We start from the raw sequence: 13,354 nt of genomic DNA on the forward strand, positions 1-13,354 counted from the left end.
AATTTGTTTCTTTTAATGAATTTTTTAAATTTTCTTGTTAGAAGTGCCAAGTCATCATCACAGTCCTCATCACTTGAGTTTTCTCTCAAGTGGCCTTCTGAAGTTTTAAGTGTCATATCCTTCCTGTTCTTTGGAAGGATGTCTTCTTGCTCTTCATGAGCTTTGCAAGTCATCTCATAGGTCATTAATGACCCGATTAGTTCTTCAAGAGGAAAGTTGCTTAGATCTTTCGCCTATTGAATAACAGTGACTTTAGTATCCCAACACTTAGGAAGGGATCTTAGAATCTTATTTACGAGCTCAAAATCCGAAAAAAAATTTTCGAGTCCTTTTAGACCGTTGACAACATCCGTGAAACGGGTAAACATGTCGCCAATGGTTTCACTCGGTTTCATCCAGAAAAGTTTGAAAGAATGTAACAGAAGATTGATTTTTGACTCTTTCACTCTACTTGTGCCTTCGTGAGTCACTTCGAGTGTGTGCCAAATATCAAATGTGGTTTCACAAGTTGAAACACGGTTAAACTCGTTTTTATCAAGTGCACAAAATAAGGCATTCATAGCCTTTGCATTAAGAGCGAAAGCCTTCTTCTCCAATTCATTCCAATCGATCATTGGAAGAGAAGACTTCGAAAATCCGTTTTCGACAAGATTCCAAAGTTCAAAATCCATAGAAATAAGAAAGATCCTCATTCGGGTCTTCCAATAGGTGTAGTCCGTCCGACTGAACATGGGTGGACGTGTAATAGAATGGCCCTCTTGGTTTCCGACGTATGCCATCTCTCTTGGGTTTTAATCCGTTAGAGAGTTAACCCCGCTCTGATACCAATTGTTAGGATCAAGAGCACTAAGAGAGGGGGGGGGGGGGGGGGGGGGGTGAATTAGTGCAGCGGAAAACTTTCTGCGATTAAAACGAAACTGCGTTCGAACGATAAAAATGATTTCTGTGTGAAAGCCGATTCTAAGATTACTTTAACTTAAGATCAAGCAAGATGATGTTAAAGTCAATCTATGAAGGCGGTTTGCAGTTATGATGAAAACCAGAATATAAGCGTAAACTGAAATATGACGTTCGTACGAAGAAACTGATTTACGTCTAAATGCTGATTCGTAAATCACTTGATTAGGCGAGATGCAGTTTAAGTAAGGGTATAAAGGCAGTTTGCAGTTATGGTAGAAATCAAAACGTAAACGCAATTTGAAATATGATGATCGTACGAAAAAGCAGATTTACGTCTAAACGCTGATTCGAAAAGTGCAAAGCTTGAAACCCGATCGTATATGCGCAGAAAGCAGTAAGCTTCAGAGGAGGTTTGCAGTAAAGATAATATGCTCAAAGTAAATGCAAACCGAGATTTAGAGTGGTTCGGTCAATCTTGACTTACTCCACTTTTGGCTTCCTCCACCGACGAGGTCACCGACGTCAACTAGAGGCCTTCCTTAAATAGGCGAAGGCCAACCACCCTTTTATAGTTTCACTCCTTTTGACGGGCTTAGGAGACAACCCTTACAGAATTTTCTCTCCTCTCTTTACAACTCAGAACTTGGAAGAATAGAGGGAGAACAACTTTTGGCCTTTACAACAATTTTGAGCTCTAAGAATCACAGAAAAGGATCAAGATTTCAGTGTTAGTTCATTGCCTTTCAGTGCTGAATGGGTGGGGTATTTATAGGCCCCAACCTAGTTCAAATTTGGAGCTCAAAACTATCAATTCCCGGAATTCCGGGATCAGGCGGTTGCACCTCTTGACTGGAGCGGTTGCACCGCCTAGCAGAGCTCGAAGACTGAGCCTCTGGGCGGTGCTACCTCCTGTCAGGGGCGGTTGCACCTCTTGATAGAGCTCGAAGATCGAGCTCAGGCGGTTGCACCTCCTGACTGAGGCGGTTGCACCGCCTGGCAGAGCTCGAAGATTGAGCTCAAGCGGTGCCACCTCCTGTCAAGGGAGGTTGCACCGCTCAGTCTCGCTCGGAGACTGAGCCCCAGGCGGTGCCACCGCCTGGCTGGAGCGGTTGCACCTCCCAGTCTCGCTCGGAGACTTAGCCTATGTGGTGCAACCTCCTACCTTGGGCGGTTCAACCGCCTGGCAGAAATCAGGGTCCGAATGGGTTGATCCATTCGGCCCAATTTGGGTTTTTCAAGGGCCCAATTGCCCCAAGATTAAGTTAATGGGATCACCTTCCATTTCCAACTTAATCAATATGCTAACTACGATTTTCCTAAGACATTTACTGCAACTTGCTCCGGTGCGTCAATCGCTTCTTCCGGCGAGCTTCCGGCGAACTTCCGTCGATCATCCGATGAACCCTCGGTGATGCTCCTGCGGACTTCCGGTAAACTCCTGGACTTGCGACGATTCACTTGGTGAGTTCCGACGAGCTTCTTTGGCAAGCTTATGGACTTCTCGGATTTGTTCCCGCAGAACCTCCGACGACTGTCCGAACTTCCGTCGAACTCTCGAACTCCCAATGTGATCATTGTCTTGACTCCGGCGCAACTCCTGCTGCATGTCTCACTTTCATCATAGTTAATCCTGCACACTTATCTCAACATATAGATTATATAACAAATGATAATTGACTTCATCATCAAAATCCGAGATTCAACAATCTCCCCCTTTTTGATGATGACAATCAATTGATAATGGAGTTAACCTTAACTCCCCTTATCTATATGCCATACTTGAGATAAGTCATTCTTGAATTCAAGACCTAAGAATTCAAGAGACATATTGATAAGTTAAATCATTTGAATTTATCAATACTCCTATCATGATTCCCATCATGATGTATCTCTCTGAAGATGATGTCAAGGCTTGACATTCATTTTCAAATTTTACATAACAAGTTTGAATGATGGTAATTGTAGCAATTCATCATATTGTAAGATATCAACATGTAAAGCTGTGAAGTAAGATTTTGATATTGATGTACACATTTCAAATATTTTAACAAGTATTGCATTTCTTCACATGGTAAGATATCAACTTGTAAAGCTGTGAAGTAAGATTTTGATATCATTACATGATGTACACATTTCAAATATTTTAGCAAGTGTTGCATTTCTTCACATGGTAAGATATCAACTCAAGGCATAATGCAAATTAATGCATGGCATCTGTTCATATATCTCTTGGTGATGCAAGCATGGCATAATCATAGCATCAGTGTTTATAGCATCAATTCATATATTTCTCCCCCTTTGTCATCAACAAAAAGCATGGTAGTTGTGATACCAGGAGAACAAATAAGTAAATTATCAAGCATATAAAGAAAGGCATGATACGTAGATTGCTTTGAATACTTCTTCCTCCTTTTTGTTATAATCCTTATTGCATGAAGGAGGAAAGCCACTTGTGATACCAGCTATTTGTGAGTTTACTTTGAGTCAAGATATGTGTTTGAAATAGCTTTTTGCAAGTAAAAATACTATCATCCATATTTCAAGATGGAATTCGTAAGCAGGAATCATATCATCAAATCCATTTCAGAAAAAAATATTTTTCGTAAGAGTGTATGAGAAAATTCGATTTTTAGCATTCCAACTGTTAAGCGAATCCGAAAATGAAATGAACACTTTCATGCATTCGAACAAGACTATGCTACAGATTTTCAAATACAATCATGAAGACAAAACATTTCAACACATGTTATGTAATGGCAATCAAGTGATTTGATCATTCAATAAAGTCCGAAAAATAATTTTAACTAGTTTATCTATTCGGACACATCAACATTCCTAATTCTCTTCTTATGAAATCAAATTGTTCTTCACTTAGAGGTTTTGTAAAAATATCAGCTAGTTGATGTTTAGTATCAATGAACTCTATGGTTACGTCATGATTAGTAACATGATCTCGTATAAAGTGATGTCTAATATCAATATATTTTGTTCTTGAGTGTTGTATAGGATTCTTGGTTAAGCATATTGCACTTGTGTTATCACATTTAATGGGAATATTTTTAAGATGAACTTTGTAATCTTCTAAGGTGTTTTTCATCCATACAACTTGTGCACAACATGCACTTGCTGCAATATATTCAGCTTCGGTTATTGGTAGTGCAACCAAGTTTTGTTTCTTAGATGACCAGGAAACAAGGGCATGTCCTAAAAATTGACATGTTCCTGATGTGCTTTGGTGAAACAACATTGTTGATGTTTTGCTTCGAAATGAGGGGTATTCGGGATGTTATGAGGGGAGAAATGGGGATGGAGGAGCCTTGGAAGAGTAAAGAGGGGAAGGGAGTGAGTTGGGGTCAGTTTCATCGCTGGCCCTAGCTTGGGTTAAAAAGGGCAGAGTTGCGGGCGGTTGCACCTCTGGCTGGGGCGGTGCAACCGCTTGCAACACGTGACAGCCGGAGGTGCTACCTCCAGTTGGGGCGGTGCCACTGTCTACAAGCGGTGAGCACTTGTTCTGATAGCAGTGTAATCTGATTTGAGAGTTTTTGTCTTGAGAAGAATTTTCATTCAGAGCAATCAACTTTACTTACGTAATTACGTAAGAGTTTTCATTTTAGGACAAGAACTTTTGTACGATTAAGATAGATCTTTTAACGTGCATACTCTCAATGTCGTACACATGTTTGTGATCGTTTGTTCAAGTTGGTAAGCCTTGCAAGTTTATGACAGACTTAGTTAGTTCATGATATAGAGTTGGATTCGAAAGTTATGAACGGATGAAATTGATGGGTTCGAAATTCCAGAGGATATGTGAATTGAGAATCATGCGTTTCTAATTCTAAAAAATTAAATAGGATTATATCTAAATCGCATTTGTGATTTTAATCTTCATCTCTTATTTAGGCTAGAGAGCATTGCGAGTTCTTTTTGGATCTTGGGTCATGAATATCGAGAATCCAAGGAGCAGAATATTATTTCTTACTCCAGCTTATAATTTTTTTTTTAAGTTTTTACAGGAAAGGATGATTTTTAGGTACCCATTTGCTTTTAGGTGCCTCAAAAATAGATCTACATTGTTTATCATGTTGCATAGAATTTGTCATGGTTCCTTTGGGAACCCAAATTAATTTATTCGGACTAATTTTCTTGAATGGACAATAATGCGTTTTGTGTCCAAATTTGTAACAAAAGTTGCATTTGTTTTGGTGTCGAACATGTAAGATGGGGCCTTTTATGAAGGTGGTTGGATTTTGGTGAGAACTTCTCACAAATCCAATTCCACTTCTTTTGGGAACGTGACCCTTGTTTGCAAGGATCATGTTCAATGACTTGCTACCAACCTCGAATTTCTTCAAGATGTCCTTAAGTAGCAAGTTTTTCTTTTGGAGAGTTTCTAGATCATGACATTTGATGCATGAACTTAAACTATCATGATATTCAGTTTTTAACTTATCAAAATTACAAGTAAGACTACCATGCTCTTTTTTTAGCAATTTGTATTTTCTATTAATAATCTTGCATTCATCAAATAAGTCATGGAAGGCATTTAATAATTCATCAAATGATAAATCTGCATCTATTAAATTTGTTACCTCATCTCCGATGGCCATTAAGGCGTAATGAGCAACTTGCTCGGTGTTGGACTCCTCTTCTTCGGACGCACTCGAGTCATCCCATGTTGCTTTGAGCGCCTTCTTCTTTGATGTTCTCTTTTTGACTTGGGGACAATCACTTTTGTAGTGTCTTGGCTTTTTGCATTCATAGCAAATAACTTGGTCCTTTTTGGGTTCAAGTTTGTTTTTTGCGTCATTCTTAAATTTGTTTCTTTTAATGAATTTTTTAAATTTTCTTGTTAGAAGTGCCAAGTCATCATCACAGTCCTCATCACTTGAGTTTTCTCTCAAGTGGCCTTCTGAAGTTTTAAGTGTCATATCCTTCCTGTTCTTTGGAAGGATGTCTTCTTGCTCTTCATGAGCTTTGCAAGTCATCTCATAGGTCATTAATGACCCGATTAGTTCTTCAAGAGGAAAGTTGCTTAGATCTTTCGCCTCTTGAATAACAGTGACTTTAGTATCCCAACACTTAGGAAGGGATCTTAGAATCTTATTTACGAGCTCAAAATCCGAAAAAAAATTTCCGAGTCCTTTTAGACCGTTGACAACATCCGTGAAACGGGTAAACATGTCGCCAATGGTTTCACTCGGTTTCATCCAGAAAAGTTTGAAAGAATGTAACAGAAGATTGATTTTTGACTCTTTCACTCTACTTGTGCCTTCGTGAGTCACTTCGAGTGTGTGCCAAATATCAAATGTGGTTTCACAAGTTGAAACACGGTTAAACTCGTTTTTATCAAGTGCACAAAATAAGGCATTCATAGCCTTTGCATTAAGAGCGAAAGCCTTCTTCTCCAATTCATTCCAATCGATCATTGGAAGAGAAGACTTCGAAAATCCGTTTTCGACAAGATTCCAAAGTTCAAAATCCATAGAAATAAGAAAGATCCTCATTCGGGTCTTCCAATAGGTGTAGTCCGTCCGACTGAACATGGGTGGACGTGTAATAGAATGGCCCTCTTGGTTTCCGACGTATGCCATCTCTCTTGGGTTTTAATCCGTTAGAGAGTTAACCCCGCTCTGATACCAATTGTTAGGATCAAGAGCACTAAGAGAGGGGGGGGGGGGGGGGGGGTGAATTAGTGCAGCGGAAAACTTTCTGCGATTAAAACGAAACTGCGTTCGAACGATAAAAATGATTTCTGTGTGAAAGCCGATTCTAAGATTACTTTAACTTAAGATCAAGCAAGATGATGTTAAAGTCAATCTATGAAGGCGGTTTGCAGTTATGATGAAAACCAGAATATAAGCGTAAACTGAAATATGACGTTCGTACGAAGAAACTGATTTACGTCTAAATGCTGATTCGTAAATCACTTGATTAGGCGAGATGCAGTTTAAGTAAGGGTATAAAGGCAGTTTGCAGTTATGGTAGAAATCAAAACGTAAACGCAATTTGAAATATGATGATCGTACGAAAAAGCAGATTTACGTCTAAACGCTGATTCGAAAAGTGCAAAGCTTGAAACCCGATCGTATATGCGCAGAAAGCAGTAAGCTTCAGAGGAGGTTTGCAGTAAAGATAATATGCTCAAAGTAAATGCAAACCGAGATTTAGAGTGGTTCGGTCAATCTTGACTTACTCCACTTTTGGCTTCCTCCACCGACGAGGTCACCGACGTCAACTAGAGGCCTTCCTTAAATAGGCGAAGGCCAACCACCCTTTTATAGTTTCACTCCTTTTGACGGGCTTAGGAGACAACCCTTACAGAATTTTCTCTCCTCTCTTTACAACTCAGAACTTGGAAGAATAGAGGGAGAACAACTTTTGGCCTTTACAACAATTTTGAGCTCTAAGAATCACAGAAAAGGATCAAGATTTCAGTGTTAGTTCATTGCCTTTCAGTGCTGAATGGGTGGGGTATTTATAGGCCCCAACCTAGTTCAAATTTGGAGCTCAAAACTATAAATTCCCGGAATTCCGGGATCAGGCGGTTGCACCTCTTGACTGGAGCGGTTGCACCGCCTAGCAAAGCTCGAAGACTGAGCCTCTGGGCGGTGCTACCTCCTGTCAGGGGCGGTTGCACCTCTTGATAGAGCTCGAAGATCGAGCTCAGGCGGTTGCACCTCCTGACTGAGGCGGTTGCACCGCCTGGCAGAGCTCGAAGATTGAGCTCAGGCGGTGCCACCTCCTGTCAAGGGAGGTTGCACCGCTCAGTCTCGCTCGGAGACTGAGCCCCAGGCGGTGCCACCGCCTGGCTGGAGCGGTTGCACCTCCCAGTCTCGCTCGGAGACTTAGCCTATGTGGTGCAACCTCCTACCTTGGGCGGTTCAACCGCTTGGCAGAAATCAGGGTCCGAATGGGTTGATCCATTCGGCCCAATTTGGGTTTTTCAAGGGCCCAATTGCCCCAAGATTAAGTTAATGGGATCACCTCCCATTTCCAACTTAATCAATGTGCTAACTACGATTTTCCTAAGACATTTACTGCAACTTGCTCCGGTGCGTCAATCGCTTCTTCCGGCGAGCTTCCGGCGAACTTCCGTCGATCATCCGATGAACCCTCGGTGATGCTCCTGCGGACTTCCGGTAAACTCCTGGACTTGCGACGATTCACTTGGCGAGTTCCGACGAGCTTCTTTGGCAAGCTTATGGACTTCTCGGATTTGTTCCTGCAGAACCTCCGACGACTGTCCGAACTTTCGTCGAACTCTCGAACTCCCAACATGATCATTGTCTTGACTCCGGCGCAACTCCTGCTGCATGTCTCACTTTCATCGTAGTTAATCCTGCACACTTATCTCAACATATAGATTAGATAACAAATGACAATTAACTTCATCATCAAAATCCGAGATTCAACAATTGTTTTTCTAATTTATAATTTTTAAAAAATTTGTTAGCATCTAAATAATATATCATTTTTCTATTTTCTCCTTTTTTTTTTCCTTTTTCTATTGAATTAAGATGGATCCATACAATGTTTTGTGACACTTATCCTTCTAAGTAGCTTGACAACCTACAGTAAAAATATAAGTCCTGATATATGGTATATAAATTTTAGGTTTAGACCGAATAATGTATCGCATACGAGGACTGCTCAAATAATTTGAAACTTTCATGAAAGCAGATTACAACCGAATGCACTTCGATCTTAATTTTTTTAATATAGATATTTTTTTGATTTTTTTGAATAGTTCAACATCTTAATAATGTGTCATTTGCCTAATTCTCCATGTTTTTATATTTCCACTGAATTAAGATGGATCAATGCAATGTTTTCTATTTTCAAATTTTCTCTCAATTTTTCAATGCTTATTAATTTGGAGAATTTTTTATTGAATTATAAACTCTAATATCTTTTGGCTTTAAACACCAATTAATTATGTCATTAAGCACTTATTATATGCATAGAAATTTTAAAGCCAGCTGCAAAAATGTTGATTTAAGCATAGGTATATTCTTGTTTACATTCTTTTATAATTATTTTCGTTTAAATTATCATTAAAAAACTTTAATTTTATCTTTGCAGCTTCATGTGTTGATAACCGTGGATTAGGTCATTTTGATAATGAAGAGGGGTACAAAATCTCTTTTGGTTAGATGATTACGGACAAAACTTTATTTCATCACTTTCTTATGACATCTACTAAGCATGGTTGAGCAAAAATAATCTCAATATCACTAAGACATTGCCATTTGAATATTATAAGGAGTATGCTCTTTGGGCATTTCCTAGATATCCCTTACATAGCCTTCTCTCATCTCATGGATTATTATAAGCAATTATAGAATGATACAATGAAAATAATAAGTTTGTAGTGAATAGGGTCAAACTATCAATTTCGATGTCAGATGTATCTCTTCTTCTTAATTTACGAATACTAGAGAAATCAATGATTTAAAGGCATTTGAGTCTGAAGAGTATTTTACAAATAAGTATTTTTTATTTGAAAGATCAACCTATAGGAATTTGGAATAGTAGATGATAGAATTGCATTCAAGAAACTAGTGATAAATTTTTATAAGATGTATGTCCAATATGTATTTATATGTATATTATTTTATCAAAATAACTATAGATTGCAGTGATCATTTGTATCAACTATTGACAATCTAAAATTTTTGGATAAGTAGCCACCAATAGTCTATTCATTTATTTGTGAGAGGATTTCACTGGTTGGAGACATAATTGAAGATTCAACCGAAACTAGTGTTATTTTATTAGCTATTTGAAAGGCTACATACTTGTATTGCAGGTAAGTTACGTAGACATATCTAGTTTGCAAATGACTTTATTAGTAATCTGTATAATATGATTTGATCCTAAAATATATTTGATCTTTAATATGAGTGGTTTTATGAGGATGTCCTATGCTTTATGCCATCAATTAAAGTATAATTTTTAAGATTGTGAAAATGATATATTCCTATATTATATTAAAAAGATTAATAAAATAATATAAAAATATCACTTGATAAAGTTTTTTCAAATTCATATTTATAATTGTACATTTTTTTTGAAAATTATCATAATAATTATTTTTCTTTATCATTTGTACATCATTAAAGAGTTAAATCCTTTATATGTAAGGAACTGTTTAATTCATACAAATCACTAGCTAATGAGGCCCAAGCAAAGACAAATTTTCAAAAATGAACATTGATTATGAGGAGATGGCTAAAATTTTGAAAGTAAGTTGTTAACAATTTTTATAAGATACTAAACAAACTTGGAAAGAGGATGTCTAAATTAAATTTATTTGATCTTGTAGAGTACTGCAAGAGATGAAGTTTCTGCAAACGAAGAAGAACAATAATCATATGCAAGCTGAAGGCGTTCTTACGAGTTACATGATAATTTTTATGTAATAGCTTGATTATATGTAACAAGTTTAACATATATGTATTCAAAATTCAAGTTATTTTTTCTTATTTAGTATGAAATTTTGAGGTTACTAATAATATTGATATTGTTTTAGGAATATTTTTAGCTACATGGCTGCCAATTACTTAGACACTCTAGTAAGACACATGATGCTGGGCCAATTAAATATATTTTTATACCATTGCATAATAAATATATGAAGCATTAGTACCTTTTAGTTGACAATAAGATTTGGGAGCACTATAGATCAATGCCTCAAAATTAAAATAGAAAAATATTTTAAAGCAGTAACTCTTCAATACATTTCTTGTAATTTGGTTGTCTCCATAAATAGATTTTCAATGTTGCAGGTGTGGATATTGAAGGAAATGTTGGGCAGGAATCTAGAATTATTGCATTTCGGTATTGTGCCGATTATCAAATCTAAGAGATGGACCTACAAAAATATATTATTCTGTTGGAAGCAAATTGCCTCATAAGTTATCATGTTCAAATATTGTAGAATAGCATACACATTTCCTCGTTTGTCAATTATATAATTAATGACCTTTTCTAATGATGATATTTTTTAATGTTGCAGGTGTGGACATTGAAGGAAATGTCGGATAGGGATCTAGAATTTATGGTATTGTGCCAATTATCAAATCTAAGAGATGAACCTACAAAAATATTTTCTATCCGAAGCAAATTCCCTCATAAGTTATCATGTTCAAACATTATGAAATAGCATACACATTTCCTCGTTCGTTAATTACGTAATTAATAACCTTTGTGTGTTCCAAGAATAATTATGCTATATTCCTTATAAAGTATATGGAGCAATTATTTTTTGGATTTCTTGTGTTGTTCTCCTAAAACCATATGAAGCATTTTCGATTGAAAATTGTAGGAGCTATTTTGGATGACTCATAATTTTATGAAAAATATAATTGTTATTTTGTATAAGTCTTTTTTTTTATAGAGTTTGTGAATTCTGAAATTGACAAAAAAATCTATTTATTTTTCTGTAAATGTTGAACAAATGAGAACAGGTTTATACATGTAAAAAAGAGCATCTGTTGTATTGTATGCTTAAATAATTTGTATCGCACATTAGTGCATAAAAGAATTGTTTTTCTAATATTTAGTCTATATCCCAATGTGTATGTCTTCTTTTTATTTTATCCAAGTTTTCTTTTTATTTTCATCGAAATAAGTTAGATCCATGCAATATTTTTTAATATGAGTTTCTAAATATATAGATAACATGGTAAAATTTGGTAAAAAAAAATTAAGTCTTAATATGTGACACATTATTTTTAGAGTTAAATCAAAAATACTTTTGGTCGAAGCTATTAGTATGACATAGTCATAAATAAGGTTCTTATAACACTTCATCTATTTAAAACTCCTTATTAATTGTGAAACAATACAAATCCAACATCTTATATTTCAAAATTTTTGGATATAAATATTTTATTTTAAATGACAAGAATATCTTCGGAAAATTTGATATAAAATTTAATGAAGTTATTTTTCTTGGATATTCCTCTGTCTCTAAAGATTATCGAGTTTTAAATAATTGATACTTAGTTATTAAAGAATTTAATCTTGTTGTTTTTAATGAATCTATCAAAACTATGAAAAATAATTTTAATGATGATTTTAAATTTAATAAATTAAATTTAAATAATGATTCCACTCTCCAAAACAACTTAGATATATTTATTTCTAAAGAAATCTTACTCAGGAATGAAAATATATAGATGTATATTTAAAAAACTAATTATTAGAGATAAATCAAAAGGTATTCAAACTCATTCTTCATTAAAAAATATTTATGTAAATGTTATATTTTTATCTCAAATTAAGCCTAAATATAATGATGATGCTATTAAAGATGACTCATGGACCTTAACAATACATGAAGAGTTAAATTAATTTAAAAGAAATAAAGTTTGGATGCTTATTCGGTGATCATCTTATAATTAATACTAAATAATATTTTAGAAATAACTAAGATAAATAATGTATTGTGGTTCAAAACAATGCTAAATTAGTAGCCAAAAGTTTTAATGAAGATATAGACTATGAAGAAATATTTGCTCTTATGACTATACTTAAAGCCATAAGAATATTTCTTACCTAGGCATATTTTAAAAATTTTAAATTATTTTAAATGGATATTAAAAGTACTTTTCCTAATGATTTTACTTTCAAAGAAGTTTATGTTGAACAACCACCCAAATTTGAAAATTATATTTTTTTCAAACTATATTTATAAATTATCTAAGATTGTCTATGGGTTGAAGCAAGCCCTTAGGGTTCAGTACGGGAGATTTGGCTTATTTTTTATTCAAAATATTTTTTTAAAAGGTAAGATCGACACCATATTATTTATTAAATATTTTAATAATATTTTTTTTACTATTCAAATTTATATTGATAATATTATTTTTAATTCTACTAATAAATCTTTATATGAAACATTTGTTAAGAGCATGAGCCAAGAATTTAAAATGAGTTTACTAGATGAATTAATATTTTTCCTACAATTCCAAACTAAGTAACTAAATAATGAGATTTTCATTATTCAAACCAAGTATACTCTTGATCTACTAAAATGATTTTACATAGATAATGGTAAGGCTATTAATATACCAATAAGTATATCTTTTAAATTAGTCTCGGATGAAGAATGTTTTGATAAAAAAAACATATAAAGGCATGATATATAGTTTACTATACCTTACTTGATATTATATTTAGTGTCAGGCTTTGTACAAGATATCAGTCTAATCCCAAATAATCTTATTATAAAGTAATAAAAATAATTTTAAATATGTAAAAGGAATGCTTAATATGAGATTATAGTATTCTAAATCTAAAAATTTTAATTTAATTGTTTATGTGACGTTAACTTTGTAAGATATAAAATTGATAGAAAAAGTACATCTAGAACTTATCAATTCCCAAGTGATGCTCTTGTTTCTTGATCATCCAAAAAGCAAAACTCTATCACACTATTTATGGTTGA

Source organism: Musa acuminata, chromosome BXJ2-6 (genome assembly GCF_036884655.1).
Source record: "Musa acuminata AAA Group cultivar baxijiao chromosome BXJ2-6, Cavendish_Baxijiao_AAA, whole genome shotgun sequence".
Classification (NCBI taxonomy): Eukaryota; Viridiplantae; Streptophyta; class Magnoliopsida; order Zingiberales; family Musaceae; genus Musa; species Musa acuminata.